Here is a 12,560-nt window from a genome sequence, read left to right as displayed (position 1 = left end):
TCTCCCAGGCGATAGCCAGTGCTAACTAGCCATGTGAGTGAACCATCCTGGAAGTCAATCTTCCAGCCCCTAGTTGAGTCTACCAAGCCAATGCCACGTGGATCAGAGATGAGCTGCCCCTGCTGAGCTCTGCTCAAATTGCAGCTTTGTGAGGAAGATAAATGATTGTGATTGTTTTAAGCCACTAAGTTTTAGGATAATCTGCTATGCAGCAGTATGTAACGGGAACCTCCAGCATAGTATCTGTGACATCACAGGCATTTGACAAGCATTTGTAAACTGATTGAAGATGCTAGTTTCCTTATACAGCTACTTTCTGGGCACATTAGTACACGTGTCTTTCTTTAAACAAATCTTGAACTCATCTGACTCAAGATTTGTGTTCAAGCTGTTCCTTCTGCTATGAATTGCCTCCCTACTTTCCTTATACATTTACCTGCTCAAGTCTTATGCTTCTGAAAAAATGCTGTTGAAACTTCTTTTCCTCCCTTCCTTGCATCCTTTTAATAACTATGTCGTGAATGTCTACTATAAGCCCAGGATATCATACGGAGCAATATAGACAAAAATCCCCATCTTCTTGGAGTTTTACATTTCAATGGGGATCCAGTCAACAAATAAATATGTCATTAAAAATTATAGAGTGTATTAGCACCTTAAAGGAATTAAACAGTGTGCAGTAATAGAAAAAAACGGGGCGGGTGGGAGGGGCAGAAGGAATGGGGTCCTATTTTAAATGAAGTGTCTTGGGAAGATCTCTTTAAGGAGGTGATATTTGAGATCTGAACAATAAGGAGGAACAAGTCTGGAAGAAAAGACCATGGCATCCTGGGCAGAGAAAACAGCAAGTGCAAAGCCATGAGATGAGATCAAAAATGTTTTCTGTTGGATAAAATAAAGGAGGCATTTATGGCTGCAGGATAATGAGTGGAGAGAAGACATTGACTAGATGAAGTGGGAAAAATAAGCAAACACCAGATCATGTATACGTAGAGTCACGGAAAGGAATTTAGATTTAATTCTAAATACAAATGATATTTACTGGAGGACTTTAAAGTGGGGGAGTGCCACAGTTGGATTTGCATTTTAAGCTTACCCTTGCTGTTGTGCAGAGAATGGATTTTAGGTTGGCAGAAAGGGGTGCAGGGAGATCAGTAGGGAAACCAAACTGAACATGAGATGGTGGTACTTTGGGTTAAGGTGGTAGCAGTAGATAGATAGAAAGAAATTATGTATTGGGATAAAATTCGTGGCTATAACTTATAGGACTTGTTGGGGACTCAAGGAAAAGGAAAGGAAAAGAGGATTTCCGGCTTTGGTAAAGGGTTTGTACTTTATTGTAAAGCAGTAAGGAGCCATGGGTGGATTAGCAAGGCAGTGCATGCTCCACTTTCTTTCTTCAGGAAGCCTCTCTAGATGCCTCCTGATAGAGTTAATCTCTCTCTCTTCTGGGTATTTATTCATAGTTTTGATTCTCACAGGGAATGTAGCATAAAGTATGGATTAAAAGCATAAGGAAATTTGGGGACTGAATTGATATGAGTTGATCTGGGTTCCACCACTACTTTATGTGACGTGTAAGACTTGGAGAAGCCCATTCATCTCTGTGGCCTCAACTTCTCCAAATGTGGGTAGCATCTATGTTACAGGCTTGTTGGGTTCATTAAATGAAACTCTGGAGGAGAAAGATATACTTCAGAAAGGATAGGGAGAAGACCTAGCTTTACATTACCTTTAAATTCACTTAATAACTAACTCTAACATTTATGGAGCACCTACCCTGTGCCTGATACTAGGTGTTTTACTCTTCATAACAACCTTGTGATTTAGCTACTTTTGTCATCCTCCTTTACAAACAGGCACAAAGAGCTTAAAAATGTACCCAAGGTCCTGCTGTAACACTTAACTTGTATAGATTTGTCTTTCTATATCCCTATTTCTCCCCATTTCTCTCAGATAACAGGGAGTGTGTGTGTCTTGCTCACAACTTTCTTCCTCATCTCTGACACATGGCAGAAAGTAACTTCATGTATGCTGAGTGAGTGAAGTTTCAGGCATTGACTCACATGTCAAAGTTGACAAGACAGAGGTCAGAGTTATGGGGTCTTGACAAGACAAAGGTCAGAGTTATGGGGTACTGGCTTTACTTGAGTGGGTCCACCCAGCTGAGCTGGGGAGAGTCCTGAGCCAGACTAGCTTTGAAAGCTGGTCAGATCCATGATGAGGTCAGATCCTCACGTGGTCAGATCAGATCCCCCCTGCTGCCTCGTCTGCAGTACAATGATAATGTGCCTAATTTACTTGTGCTGTTTGGTTTCAGAAGTGTAGCAATGGCACAATACAACCTTTATTAACAAGACTACTGAGGGAATGGCGTATTCCGACTACTCAGGCAGAGATGAAAGCTCCTTTGTTTAAACCCTTTTGGAAAATCTCTATAAGATGTAGTGGCCACTGTTTCGCCTTGGGAAGGACTGTGCAGTGAATATGATTTGTGTCTTGAAGTTGAAAAGCTGCTGATCCTCCTGTCTTACAGTGGTCTCCGTGCTTTATTCTAAATATGATTATTTCAGAGAGGAGAAGGTGGGAGGAGATTGAGCTAAACATATTCTTAGATGAGGCACTACCTTGAGATGCTCATTTTAAAATAACATTATGATATGGGCTTATGTTCCTTCAGAATTGACACTGTCCCTTAAAAAAATAGAGTGATGGGAAAAGGGAAAATTAATGAAAGAATCTGTTCCAAGTCTTTAAGCCTTCCTGTAAATATCAGCTTAATTTCTCCCATAAGAAGACTGTAAAATGATGTTTACTTATCAGAACTGGGCTTGCTCTGTGTGGTTTAGTATATGTAACATTTTCCCCCTGGTCTGTAGAGTACAAAAGAAGACAAAGGGGGTAGTCACAGATGAGGGAAGAGTTGAGAAGGGACTGTTTTATATCCTTTAAAGGGAGTCTTGAGGGGATTTACCAGGACAGCAAAGTGCCCTGCGATAGAAGGGGACATGATGTGATTTTAGCAGGCACTGAGAAGGTCCTTCTGCCAAAAATAGACCCACCTGCTTGTGGATGTGTGGCATTCCCTTGACTGGGGACAATGCCAGAGAGGCCAGCTCTTCCCTCAAATACTCCTCCCACAGTCTGGCTGAGACCTGAAATTCCAGCCTTGAACTTAAGGCTAAATTTTCCTCCACAATCTACCCTAAAGCATGTGCTTCTCACTTCCTCCCCTTCCTTCTCACTCTAAAACAAAGGTGTTACCAGCTATTTACACCGAAGTATGAATTATATAGATTTGTGCAAAGAACAGAAATTATGGAAGCGGGAGAATCCTTGGTTCCCTTCTCCCTACTTAACTCTGTGACTTTTGGTCAAGTCCTTAACTACTTATGCAGTAGTTTCTTTTTCTATAAAATAAGACTAAGCCAAACCAGCTGGGCTCTTGGGCGGGCAAAATAAGACAAATGTAGAGAACCAATTAGCAAAAAGCTAGAAACAACCCAAATGTCTATTGAAGGGAGGCTAGTTAGATAAACTTTGGAGCATCCACACAATACCATATTATGTAGCTGTGAAAAGGAATCAGGAAGACCTCTACGTCGTAATATAGAGTGACGGCTGAGACATATTGTTAAGTAACAAAAACAAAATGCATCACAGTGTTTGCACAATGCTATAGTTTAGATAAGAAAGGAGGAGACATAGTAAATACATACTTATTTATAATTTCAGTAGCTGGATAAACCAAAAATTAATTAAAAATGGGATGGAGGGAACAAGGAATTAGAGGATATGGAGGGGACATAGACTTCTCTATGAAATTTATTTTGTTTTTTTGACTTTGGAATCATGTAAATATTTTACATAATTAAAAACAAAGTTAAATCAAAGAGAAAAGCAACCAAAACACAGCAAGCCCTAAAACTTTAAAATAAACTGGAAAGAAGTGAACTTAACTTTGTATCAATTCTGTGGCATAACCATCTCAAGAATTATTTCAACTGATTTTAAAAGACATATTTCGATTTTACATTCCTAGGGAGATATATCCTAAGGACAAAAAGAAAGTATAAAGATCTCTTACATAAATGAACTTTTCTACGAAACAGATACAGACTCACAGACATAGAGAACAGACTTGTGGTTGTCAAGGGGGAGGGGAGGTGAGGGAGGGATGGATTGGGAGTTTGGGGTTAGTAGATGAAAACTATTATATAGAGAATGGATAAACAACAAGGTCCTACTGTATAGCACAGGGAACTATATTCAATATCTTGTGATAACCATAATGGAAAATAATATGGAAGAATGCATATGTATATATAACTGATTTTGCTGTACAGTAGAAATTAACACAACATTGTAAAGCAACTATACTTCAATAAAATAAATTTTTAAAAAGATCTTTTAGATTGAATTCTTTCAGCTAGTTGTTCGTGGTAATATTCACATTATTATTTTAAATACCATTATATAGAGAGCAAGATAAAGCAACTAAGAAATTAAGTTAATACACTTAGGAGATAAGGTTTTCAGAGTAAAAAAAGACAAACAAAATAAAAGAATTGAAGTAAAAATTCTGTAATCTTTGATTTGGATTAGAAATATCAGTATTTATGATTTATTTTTCTCTTTCTAAAAACTACAAATTTCCCAGTCCTGTCCACTGAAAAGGCCTAGAAGCATGACCAACTCAGTTTAAATGATCACTCTGGGTACCCAGAATGTAAAATCTAAGTACCACTTCCATCTTAAAGGGAACAGGGCTCCTTAGAAAAATGCCTAATTTTACTTCTGGGGAAGAAAGTGTTTGAGATGAATTAGGGGCATATTATTATGCCTCAGAGCAAGATTATATGAGCCAACTTGAAGGACTTCCCACTGGCCAAATTTGGGAAGAATGTAAAAACAAATAATGATTACAACACTTTGAAACACATCAAGTATGTAAAATCAACAAGTTAGTTTGGAGGTTGTGTGGGCACCAGTTCACTATTCTGAAAACAGACAAATAGACGGTAAGAAAGAAGCATCTACACCGCCTCTTTTGTTTCAGGTAATTCAACAATTGTTGAGAGAACATTCTTTATTGGATAATTCTAGCTAATAAATGCAGGAGGAATGATAGGATTAAAAAATCTCCATTCTTGGTGGAAATCATTCTGCAACATACAAATGTATCAATTCAACAGGCATCCACCTTAAACTTACAGAACGTTATATGTCAATTAAATCTCTATAAAGCTGGAAATAAAAAAGACCCTCCATTCTGATGACTCCATCCCAGTCATCAATGTCTGCCAAAACCATTAAGTGAAGACCTATGAGAAACTTTACGATGGAAGTGGCCATGTGATGCTCAAAACAAAACAAATAGCAAGCAGTTTTATTACTACAACAGACAAGGTTGTAGCACAGAAATGGCTGTCTCTGCTGTAAACACAGACGTGAGCTGCCCAATCATCGTGGGTGGTGGTAGGGAACAGTTGCAGGCTGTGGTCTCAGTTTGGCAGCGGGTAGGACCCACGTTTCTCCACCTCCCACTCTTCTGATTCTTTCCGTCAGCGGAACCGAATGGAGAACCACCTATCGGAGGAGAGGGGCAGGTGCCTGCGCTGAATTCAGAGCCCTCAGTGGCTGGTGTTATCTCCTCTCACTTTGCCACGTCTTGCCCTGGAGGAGGAAAGAGTCTTGGTCTTGGACCCTGCATTTCTTTTTCCTTGTTTTTTACAGTCTTTATTGAATTTGTTGCAGTATTGCTTCTGTTTTATGTTTCGGTTTTTTGGCTGGGAGGCGTATGGGATCTTAGCTCCGCGGACCAGGGATCCAACCCATAACCCCTGCTTCTAACATGCTGTCCTCAGGAGTATCAGGTGAGTTGATGGAATTCAAGTGTTTAGCACATCCAATGCCTGCAGAGCTTTCCCAAGGCCAGAGACAACTTGTGGATCTCTTCATTCAGAGAGAATAGGAGCCAGGGGTTGTGTCCTTGTTTTTACATAGGCTTTATTTGCATACTAGTTTCTCTCTCAGAGGGACGATTGTGATTGGTCAATTAGAGCAGAACGCTGGCTAAGAGAACTCAGCCCAAATCAGTGAAACAGCAGTTACCGATTTTGATCTTTTGGATAAATCACTTTTTCTCTTTTTACACTGGCTGTTTTTCTTCTTCAAGCGGGCCTTATTTTATTTCGTTCCAGCTTTACTTTTGAAAATGTCTCCCTTCTCCTCTTGTAACATCGTCCTTGGTTCCACTCAAAGGGAGCAAACTTAAAGTCTTGTTAAGTCTATACATGTCAAAATGTTACTTAGGTAACATTTCACCCAATGTATCCTTGAGTTACCTAAAATCATTACTTACCTAATCTTAAATCAGATGCATGGTCTACTGCAAGGCCATATTTGCTACAGTACTTTCTTTATACCTCCAGTATCACTTGAATAGTCAAAGGCCTGTAATACAGCAATGGAAGAACACTTTGACAGCATTCTGTTCTTCAGGGGATATTGTTCTATTGTTCTTTGGAATCCTCACATACTGAATACCCAGGGGCATTTTTTTCCAAATGGGCTATCAGATGGGGAACAATGGAGAAAAATGAAAATTGAAGCCTACTGAAAGACTGTTTCGTGTGACTCACCTTCCACGCTTTACTTTCCCAAGTGTGGACCCGGCTCTGCCTTAAAAAAAAAAAATCAGTCCCAGCCTGGACTGCGCAGTTATTTGCCAACTGCTGTCATCTAATGGTGATATGTAGTAATGCAGGATGAAGTAAAGACCTGGGGTGATTTTCTGTTCCCTGGAATATGGGTAGACTTAAGACTTACTGATTATATGATGTCATTTTAAGGGTGATAGGAAAGCTGCAAACTCCCTAAACACCATTTGTACCTACTGATTGGTGCCAGGTAGATCAACATTGGGCTTTGATTTTCTAGCTCTGCATTTTGAGCCCATTATCTTTGGGAAGAATAACCCTGTGTCAATGGGATGCTAACATATCCCCTAGGGGCTCATATCAGCTGAAGACAGTAAGTTTCCTTCATGGCAGGTGCTAGAGTAGGATCAATACCCACCAATTCCTGAGGAAACAACCTCAACAGTCCCACATGTCACCAATATATTTTTCCTCTCTCTACTTTGGACAAATAATGTCACCTGCTATATCAGTAAACAAAGGATGTCATGACCATGAAGACATCAGCCCCTGAAGCTGCCCTGACTGCACTACATGGGCACCTACTATGTGCTAAGGACTTTGTGTATACCATCTCTAATCCTCAAAACAATTTTTATTCCACTTTAGTATGAAGACTCCAAAAACTCCGATTAAATGCATTGACTACAAACACAGTGTGTTATGTTGCATAGCTGTTATTTAACTTAGTTATGTTTATTTTACTAAAGAAGCCTGTCAGTTTCCTGCATTTAATGTCATTAATTGGGGGAAGGGGATCCAATTGCTCCCCCCACCCAACTTACCCAATTTTTTTCTTTTATTGAAGTCTAGTTCATTTACAATGTTGTGTTAGCTTAAGGTGTACAGCAAAGTGATTCAGTTATACATATGTATATATATTATTTTTCAGATTCTAAAAATATGGAACACTTCATGAACGTGCGTGTCATCTTTGCTCAGGGGCCATGCTAATCTTCTCTGTACTGTTCCAATTTCAGTATATGTGCTGCCGAAGCGAGCCTCCAACATATGTTCTTTCAATTAAATCTATCCCTTCTAAAAGAAACTCAAATACTATTTCCTCTCAGCTTAATGCTGATGTCTGGGTAGATCAGATATTTTCTTCAGATGATACTCTATGTCTTTTGTGGGGATCTTGCCCACTTTCCATGGGGAAAAAAGTGAAAGCTTGGCTCCTGTTTGAGTCCAGAGTGGGATAAGTACCTTAGTTTAGACTAGTATAAGACATAAATTAATATATTACATATATTATCTTGCCATAACCAAAGATTTCCAGTTTTCTCCTGGCTGAAATTCTTTAAAGTCAAATCCTTTTAAAGTGAAGTCCTTTGGTTCCCCTTTGAGATGTGACTTCTACTGCAAATGTCCTCGAGAATGGGAATACATTGTCATAGCTGTAGTGTCAATTTTGTTTAAATCTAAAAACTAACAGCTCTTTATTTGACAAAAGGTTTGATTTTGGGTTGATCAATGGGGCAAAATGCTAGACATGGGGATGAACTAGATTTCCCATTATTTGGTCATATTAATCATGGCCATTTTTGTTCCCTGGAAGCTATTCGTTTCCTTATTATGCAAAATTCTGCAACCCTTTCCTCCAAACCTTAAAATCAAACATGTTGTCTGACATTGGTTTTTCTTCCCCTCTCAAATGCCAGGGACGGTCTGAGATATAGTGTTTGAATGTTAAAGTGTTGGTTTTAGACATTATGATGGTGTGTAACACGACGGTCAAATGCATTCAATCTCATGTCAACTCTGTTTAGCTGCTAGTGGTTGCCCCAGTTGCAGGGTTGAGGAGGATTCTGAAGCTGTGTCTGGGCTCAGCAGGAAAGAGCGATAAGTGATACCTGTCACAGAGGCTGCAACAATGGAGGTGTGGCACAATTTTAACCCTGTTTCTGAGGATTGGAGGACTAAGTATTCAAAACCAGAGATGATCAGGAAAATCAGGGCCATAGAAGTGTTAAGTCTTTTCTTGGAAATCAGTTGTTCTGTGGTTGGTGAATAGAACTGTGGAGATGCAGAGAGATAGGGAAGCAAATGATTATTACGTGAAGGCTGGTGGGCTGATGACAAGACTTAGGAACTCATTGCTTTCCCCATAGAGGGCTCTAGACTTTGTAGGTCTGGTAATGGTGGAAGTGGTAGCATTAGATAGAGATGGTGGTGATATGGAAGGTGAGTAGAGAAGGAGCTCTGATCATCTCTGTTCTTCAATTTCAAAAATTTCTCTGATACTGACTGAAGGACACCAAGGAAAGCCAACCATGGAACTAAAATATCAGACACATTGAAGGTTTTCTGTTTTTTGTTTGTTTTTTGCCTCGAAGTCCATACTACGAGAACTGATTGATATTTTGATTACTGATTAGTTTTGCGTATTGATATTTTTGGCTCCAAATCATATTTTGTACAGAAAATTCTAAAGCTATCAAAACATCATTTGCCCTATGTCATGTCTCTAAAAGTGTGAGCTAAGATTAAACTTTTGTCATAAGGGAGGAAGCTATTTATTTATTTATTTTAAGTGGGTGTTTCTAAGTTATGTAAGTGCAAAAACAGTAATAAAATTTTATGTGGTGTCACATGACATTTTTCTACACCCTTAACCTTCAACCACTTGAATTGCTTAAATAAGTTTCTTTGGCAAATAATAAGACCATAATTATTGTTAGTGCTTTACAAATAAACCATATAAATGCCTGACATTTCCAACTTTGAAAAATGCCTGAGGATGGCTGAATATATGGTCTATAAGCTCACCTACTGGTTGAAAATACACCCTGTCTCTTTAAGGCTTGTAATTTGTTTATTCTTTTTCAGTGTGTGACATAAATTTTATGATTAGCAAAATGAGGCAGTATGTGTTGGGGGATAAAATGACTTGTCTCCTCAATGAAAGAAAAAAAATCCAACAAGTCTTTGGGAAGAATAATAAACACTAAAGAGTAAAAATTGTACTCTTGTTCCAGATTTGCTGATAACATATAGGTAAAGACTTGGTTTGTCCATGACAGCAACATATCTGAACAAGGCATGAAAATTCCATTCTGGTAATTCATCTTATGATGTACATACCTGATTTCAACAGGCTAGATTGGAAACCAAAAAGTATAATTGAGCAACTAATCATCTTTTTGAGAAGATTAAAGAGTATCACCTAAATCAGTGTTTTATGAGATATTTAGATTGAGGCGCACTGTAAGAAATGCATTTTACATCACAATACAGAGAGTGCTGAGGACTTGAATAGACGCGTGCGCGCGTGAAACAAAGGTTTACTTGAAAATATCCTTACTATGTGTACCTATATGGTGTTTTACATTTTATCTATTTAATTTTTTAATTTATTATTTATTTATTTTTGCGGTACGCGGGCCTCTCACTGTTGTGGCCTCTCCCGTTGTGGAGCACAGGCTCCAGACGTGCAGGCTCAGCGGCCATGGCTCACGGGCCCAGCCGCTCCGCGGCATGTGGGATCTTCCAGGACCAGGGGCACGAACCCGTGTTCCCTGCATCGGCAGGTGGACTCTCAACCACTGCGCCACCAGGGAAGCCCTATTTCATTTTTTTAAAAGAAGCTGATTACCACTGACCAAATTGGTTTTACAACTCCCTAATGGGTTGCTATTTCCCCTAATATGAAAAACAACTGGGTAGGTGATTTGAAATCTTATTTTTCACTGATCAATTGTTTTGGCATCATATTGGTGCAGTTTGGGTGTAATGATCAAATTTGAATCACAGAGATTAAATCAAGTAATTCTGAATGAGAGGTACATGGAGGGGAAGAAATGAGAAGCCTGGGTTCGGATTCTGGCTTCCAACACTTGCCTTCTGTGCACAGCTAACTGAGGGCTAGTTTCCTGTTGTGACTAAGAACACAGATTCTGCAGTCAGACTGCCTGGGTCTGACTTCTGGCTCACACAGACTGCATGAATGAACATGGGCGAGCTACTTAACTTCTTTGGGCCTCAGTTTCCTCATCTGTAAAATGGAAATAATATTACCCCTTTTTGACATATTGGGACGATTTAACATAAGGTGAAGAGAGTAAGCACTCGATAGTAGCTATTATTATTGAACAATCCCATAAAAACGTAAGAATCAAGGTGTTTTCAAATCTGTGTCTATAACGTCACATGGATCAAAACTGACATAGGGGGCTTCCCTAGTGGCGCAGTGGTTGAGAGGCCGCCTGCCGATGTAGGGGACATGGGGTCGTGCCCTGGTCCGGGAAGATCCCACATGCCGCGGAGCGGCTGGGCGCGTGAGCCATGGCGGCTGAGCCTGCGCGTCCGGAGCCTGTGCTCCACAATGGGATAGGCCACAACAGTGAGAGGCCCACACACCGCAAAAAAAAAAAAAAAACTGACATAGGTAATAGCTAATGTTTATTGGTTTTTATTTATTGAAAGATAGTTGATTTACAGTGTGTCAACTTCAGGTATACAACAAAGTGATTCATATAAATAAATAAATAAATAAATAAATAAATAAATATATATATATATATACACATACTTTTTCAGATTCTTTTCCCTTATAGGTTATTACAAAATATTGAGTAGAGTTCCCTGTGTTACACAGTAGGTCCTCGTTGGTTATCTATTTTATATATAGTAGTGTGTACATGCTAATCCCAAACTCCTAATTTATCCCTCCCGCCCCCACTTTTGTATACAAGCCACGTGCCTGGCACTGTGCAAAACACTTTATATGCATATAACCTTTGCAACATTTTATCCCCATTTGATCTTCCAAGAGTATAACAAAGAAAGCATTTTAATTCTCATTTTGTAGTTGAAGAAATGCAAGCTTGGAGAGATCAAGTAACAGAGTTGGTAAATGATAAGCTGGGGTTCTAGCTCAAGTGTGTCTGACTCCAGAGCCTGAGTGCCTCTGTCTCTTAGTCCCCTTTGGGTCTGTTTTCCCCCTAAAGCCACATGACTAACTCCCTCATTTCATGTCTCTGCTCATTTTCATTCTATCCGTCCCAGATAAAACAGTAATGCCCTCTCTCACCCCCATGTTTCCTATCTGCCACATCCTGCTTTGGTTAGCATTGTAGCACCCAATCCCAATTGGCACTTTATATTTACTTGTTTATTTCTGGATTGTTTATCTTCCACTGAAACAGAAGTTTCATTGGTCAGGAGCTGCTGTATCTCCCACCCACAGAGTGCTATTTGGGGCACATCATGTATGTTCAATAAATATTCTTTGTTGAATGAATAAATGAATTAATTGAGGTAAATGAAACAGAAGTCACAGGAAACTTAATATTAAGAAAACTTTACTTACAAATGTCATTATTTTTAGATTTGTTCTGAATGTTTTCAGGTGTATCTCATCTTTGTAATGTTTGGAATGTTCTATGAGCCATTGTTTCCCCTCGGAAGAATTGGGAAACCTCAGTCCATACATTGGGCTTTTCCCGCTATTTAATTTCACTTGGTTCGTTGCAAATGTACCAAGAAAGTGAAGTTACTGTTTGCAGTTACTGTGCAGTTGAGAGAGAGGAAGAGGGCGTCAGGAGCCATCAGCTGCACAGCCATCAGCTGCACAGCTTTTACGCCACAAGATGGCGCTCCTATCATACAGACATTAGCTTGTATTTCCCGCTCCCCACCCCCCCCCACCCCCAGCTTGTTTCGCTCACCCTGCCTGGTTTTTCTTTCTTTGTAATTTGTTTGTGTCTCTGCCTCTGCCTTTTCCTTGAAATTTTTGTTCTCCGTTTCTATTTCTCTTCTATCCTCTTTTTTTTCCCTTCTATTTAGACCTTTATTTATTACCGGGGCAGTCTATTATATAAATCTCTTTATTGTTTAACATAAAAGGTGACTTTCATG

General features: G+C 39.4%; 1 protein-coding gene and 1 non-coding gene across 2 annotated transcripts in view; both read right to left on the bottom strand.

Moving 5' to 3' along the window:
* The window catches only part of LOC149747980 (uncharacterized), a 141,482-nt gene that overhangs the window by 66,965 nt on the left and 61,957 nt on the right, over positions 1 to 12,560 (bottom strand). The gene's annotated exons all lie outside the window — the stretch shown is intronic.
* LOC149747981 (U6 spliceosomal RNA) lies at positions 7,599 to 7,705 on the bottom strand. The gene has a single exon (XR_016395102.1). It is a non-coding gene; the product is annotated as a U6 spliceosomal RNA (small nuclear RNA).

Source organism: Delphinapterus leucas, chromosome 11 (genome assembly GCF_059928025.1).
Source record: "Delphinapterus leucas isolate spDelLeu-1000000601 "Yukka" chromosome 11, BTC_Dleu_Yukka2, whole genome shotgun sequence".
In the NCBI taxonomy this organism is placed as follows: Eukaryota; Metazoa; Chordata; class Mammalia; order Artiodactyla; family Monodontidae; genus Delphinapterus; species Delphinapterus leucas.
Note: the sequence above shows the minus strand (reverse complement) of the source record. Positions and strands in the feature narration are given on the sequence as shown.